The 5,340-nt window shown below is 37.9% G+C and overlaps 1 pseudogene; it reads right to left on the reverse strand.

Annotated features, from left to right (window-relative positions):
• Positions 1-3,763: 3,763 nt before the first annotated feature.
• LOC112479525 lies at positions 3,764-3,882 on the reverse strand (annotated as a pseudogene).
• Between the last annotated feature and the right edge of the window lie 1,458 nt (positions 3,883-5,340).

Below are 5,340 nucleotides of genomic sequence, written 5' to 3' on the forward strand. Positions count from 1 at the left end.
TAGTAAGATTTTATGAACTGGTCTCTTTTGATTCAGGAATATCTGACGTTTTTCTCTTAAAGGATTATGTAGGCTAATTGGTTTTATTTATTGGTGGAGTAGGGATATATGGGGGCGGGGGGAGAAGATCACGGAGAAGGAGATTGGACTGGATGACAGGAGGCTGGCATCTGAGTCCTGCTCTTCCAGAAACTAACTGGCTGTGTGAAGTTGGACAAAGCATTTCACCTGTCTGAGCTTTAGCATCTTAAAAGGAGGAGATTAAATGGTCTCTCTAAGGATAAAGTGATTCTACAGTCTTATGTCCTTCCCTATGCTACAAATATTAAGACAAAATTTATTTTCCACAGAAATTGGCGCTGTCCAATAAAAAATAAAATGCAAGCCGCAGGTGTAATTTTAGATTTTCTAGCAGCCACATTATAAAAGGAAAAAGAAACAGGTGAAATTAATTTCAATAATATAGTTTATTTAATCAATTATATTAAAATATTATCATTTTAATATGTAGTCAATATAAAATTATTAATGAGATAATTGACATTCTTTTTTGTACTGTCTTCAGAATCTGCTGTGAATCCTTATAACACATCTAAATTTGGACTAACCACATTTAAGGTATCAATAGTCATGTGTGGCTATTGTACAGCATAGTTATAGGCTAAATAAATAACTAGATAAATAAATACATTTCAGAAAGTTAGACAAATTCAAAAATCAGATCTGTGGCAGGTTGTGGAGAGGAACTAGACTATTGAGGAACATATTCATAGGCTTTTAAAAATTAATATACAATTGATTCTTATTATTTATAGATTCAGTACCTGTGAATTCGCCTACTTGTTAAAATTTATCTCGAATCCCAAAATCAGTACTCGAGGCACTTTTGTGGTCATTCATGAACAAGGTATGTGCAAAGGGTGAAAATTTTCAGTTGTCCAACATGCATGTTCCCAGCTGAGGATGAACAAGGCAATGCTCTGTCCTCTTGTTCCAGCTCTCATACTATAAACAAGTGTCCTTTTTGTGGTCTGTGCCACGTTGTGTGCCTTTTGTGGATGATTTCATTGCTTAAAATGGCACCCAAGCATATTGTTGAAGTGCTGTCTAGTGTTCCTAAGAGCAAGAATGCTGAGATGTGCCTTATGGAGAAACTACCTGTTCTTAGATAAGCTTCTTTCAGTGATGAGTTAGAGCTATTCACCAGGAATTAAATATTCATGAATCAATAATACATATTAAATAAGGTATCTTTAAATAGAAACACATGTAAAATAAGGTTATGTACTGATCCAAAAATGTTGTGACCAGAGGCTCACAGCTAGGGGTAACGGCTCAATATTCACCAATTCAGTGTTCACAGTGACTTTATAGAATATAAATATCGTGAATAATGAGAATTCAATATATTTTATTTTTTAGAATAGTTTTAGATTTACAGAAAAGTTAGGCAGGTAGTACAAAGAGTTTTCCATATCCCTACCTCTTGCACACCGCTTTCTCTATTATTGACACCTTACATTAATGCGATATATTTGTTACAATTCATGAACCAATATCAATACATTATTATTAACTGAAATCCACAAATTTTTCAGATTTCCTGAGCTTTTACTTAATGCCCTTTTCTGGATAACAGAATCCCACATTACATTTCGTTCTCATGTCTCCTTAGGCTCCTCTTGGCTGTGACAGTTTCTCAGATTTTCCTTGTTTTCATTGACCTTGGCAGGTTCAAGGAGGACTGGTCAGGTGTATTGTACAATGCCCACCCCCCCACACACACACCATTGGGATTTGTCTGATATTTTCTTATGATTGGATGGGAGTTATGGGTTTGGGGAAGAAGATCACAGAGATAAAGTGTCATTTTTGTAGTATCATATCAAGGATCCGTACTATCAACATGATTGATGATTGTTGGCATTGGCCTTCATCACCTGGCCGAAGTAATTTGTCAGGTCTCTCCACTGTAAAGTTAGTCATTTTTCCCCTTTTCCATACTGTCTACCTTAGAAGGAAGTCACTATGCACAGCCCACACCTAAGGAGTGGGGGGTTATACTCCACCTCCCTGAGGGTATCTATATAATTTACTTGGAATTTTTCTGCACAGCAGACTTGTCTCTTCTCCTTTATTTATTATGATAGTCAATTATTTATTTATATCAGTAGGGACTCAGGGATATTTATTTTTACTTTGAATTATAATCCAATATTAATTTATCTATTTTTTTTGTTCAAGTTATTCCAGCTTTGGCCATTGGGAGTTCTTTCATTTGACTCTTGTGACCGCTTGACATACCCCTATTAATGTGGTGTGTGTGTGTGTGTGTGTGCACGCACACGCGCGCACATTTCCTTAATTTCTGGCACTAGACGATACTCCAGGTTCATCTTGTATATTTCCTGCCCCCAGTTCTAGAATAAACCATTTCTCCAAGGAGCCCTGGCTCTTTTAACTGGAGAATGGTGTGAGAAACGAGAATCTGGGCACTAGGTTTGTTCGTTGTTACTGGGGTGTTGTTTCTTTTGGCCCTCTCAGCTGACAGAGCAAAGAAATATATGTGTCTGTACTAACCCATACATACATACATATCTATTTACATCTATCTATCTGTCTATCTATCTATCATCCATCTATCATCTATCTATATGTCTATATCATCTATCATCTATCTATATCTATATTAAGCTAAACATTAGTTCATACTGATGTCTACAACTAATCTATTACCACATGGATCATTCCAGCCTCCTCCCCTTGCTGATCTGTAAATTTCCATTCAACAGTGAAAAAGCTGGCTCCCACCATCTGTCATCCATTTACTTAATTGTTCAATTCCAGTTTACATGTATAAAGGTATTAGCTATCTACAACCATCATCGGCTTTTATAAAATAAATTTATTTCCATTATAAAACTAATACATGTTTAACAAAGAAAATTGGAGAATTAGATACAAATTGGGAAAGAGCATCAAAAGTAGGACCCATCATCCAAACATATTTAAGGTTAATGCTGCTATTTAGGGTTATTTCCTTCCTCTGTGCCTTCTCACTGGCCCTTTAAACCAGCCAAACTCCCCAACACCCCCTTAAACTACTAGTGTCCTTCTCTTAGGACCCGTTTTGTCTCTCCCTGAAGGACTCTAACTCCAGTCTTCACATCCAGAAGCTGACGTGCTCTGTAGCCTTTAAACTTGATGCTTTACTTGGCCGCCCTAGATTTAGTTGTCGGCCATCCCAAGGACACTGGCATAGCCTTACCTCTCTAGAAATGAGAGACTGATTTGGCTCAGACCTTACTCCCTAGCACCCAAGTCCAAAGATCCAACTCCAGCTTAGGTCCTTTTTCTGGTCTCTTTTCTAGTATAATGTTTTCGTTATTTTTTCAATTATAGTCACATTTTAAATATGATTTTGAATACTGCTTTTTCCTTCTTAACATTATATCATAAGCATATTTCATGTCATTGCAGTTTTTCTAATCGCTATTTTCCTGTGTAAGTTTTAGCAACAGGATTTGCCACGTTTTTAAAAATTATATCCTATTAGAACCCTGAGCAGCTCCTATATCCAGCTATTATAAAATCACTCTGAAATGACACCTTTGTACCTTATAACCTTTTCTGTATTTAGAGCAAATAAGGTACATTAGAATATATTTTAGATTCATCCCCCCAAAATTGAGTAAGTCAAGTGTATTTGAAATTCTCAATGCATGTTAGTAAATTTCTTTTTCTTTTCTTTTCTTTTTTTTAACACCTACAGCACCTGGTCTTCCTAGGTGGTCTCCCATCCAAGTACTAACCAGGCCCGACCCTGCTTAGCTTCTGAGATGAGAGGGGATCGGGCTTGTTCAGGGCAGCATGACCATAGACAGTAAATTTCTTAAACATGTGTAGTACTAATTCAACTTAGGCTTAGTGTCAAAATAGAAGCCTCCAGCCCTCCCACTCCCCAGCCCCAGAGGGCTGCCTTTTGGTATTCTTGGGAGAAACAGAAAGGACCCCATATCTGACCCAGTGAGGCAATTCTTTGCTTTTCTTTTTATATTATGACACAAATTCATACATACTACAGACAAATCGGGGCCTCAAACCATTGTAATATCAACAGTTGACATTTATTGAGGGCTTCCTAAGTGCCAGGCACTCTTCCAACAGCTTTACCTGTATTAAATAATTTAATTCTCACAATATTAAGAGGTAGACATCTGGTGGTCTCCATTTATAGATGGATACTGAGGCATAGAGGCATAAGTAACTTGCCCAAGGTCACTTGGTTTGTAAGTGGTAGAGACAGGGTCTGAACTCAGGCAGTCTAATGCCAGAAGCTATTCTCTTGGTGCTCCCACTGTGGCTGTATGAGATGAAAACTGTTAATAAAACAGTGGCCTCATTGCTGTTGATTATCTCCCAATATCAGCATAATAAAGGGCACACCCATGTCATATTTTATGTGTTCCTTTTTTTTAAAGTTTCCATTATAGAAAAACGTGTCTTATTTAAATGGATCAGAGAATGCTATGAATAAAGGTCACTTTCTTTATTGCCAAACTTTCCAAAAGAGAAATTTCTGATGCTAAAGACTATATCACAGATACAGGTGGCAGGCCAATGTTTCAGCAAATAAAGAAGTGTAGAGGGCCAAGCTGAGCTCGGCAACTGAAATCCGGGCTTTCCTTGTTCTTCCATGACCAATATTTCCCCACTGCCTCAGGGATTCCTAAAAACAATCTTGAAAAAGGTACATAGCTCTAGAAAATGTGTTCTTATTTGTAAAATGATTAGTTTCTTATTAGTTCCTTTCTGCATGTAATATGTAGGAATTGTCCTTCCTATACACATAAGGAGTTCTGGTTGCTGTGGCCTTCAGTAGCTAGAAAAAGCAAGAGATGATTTAAAAAATGGCCTTTGAAAAGGTCGAGATCCCCTCCACCATCCCTGCTATGACTATATTAGTTATAGTAACATTAGAATCTCAGTAGATGAACACACCAGCCATTCATTTCCCAGTAATGTCAAGTCTAATACCAGTGCTCTTGTTTAACAGGTGACCCTCCACAGCCTCTCAGGGGCCCAAGCTTAAGCTAGGCCCTCAAGTCAATAGCTGAAGAAAGAGAACCTGAAGAAAGTACACTTGCTTCTTAACCACCTTGGCCCAGAAGCGAAAAGTGTATTTCCACTCCCATTCCACTGGTAAAAAGCAGTCAAATGGCCACCTCCCAAGGCCCTGGGAAATGGACTCTCTGGCCAGGCAGCTGCTTTCCATTATGGAGAGGAAGGCCAGTTCGGATGGTCATCAAGTCATCTCTGTCCTAAGAACCTTACATGGAA

Source organism: Pteropus alecto, unplaced genomic scaffold (genome assembly GCF_000325575.1).
Source record: "Pteropus alecto unplaced genomic scaffold, ASM32557v1 scaffold23, whole genome shotgun sequence".
In the NCBI taxonomy this organism is placed as follows: Eukaryota; Metazoa; Chordata; class Mammalia; order Chiroptera; family Pteropodidae; genus Pteropus; species Pteropus alecto.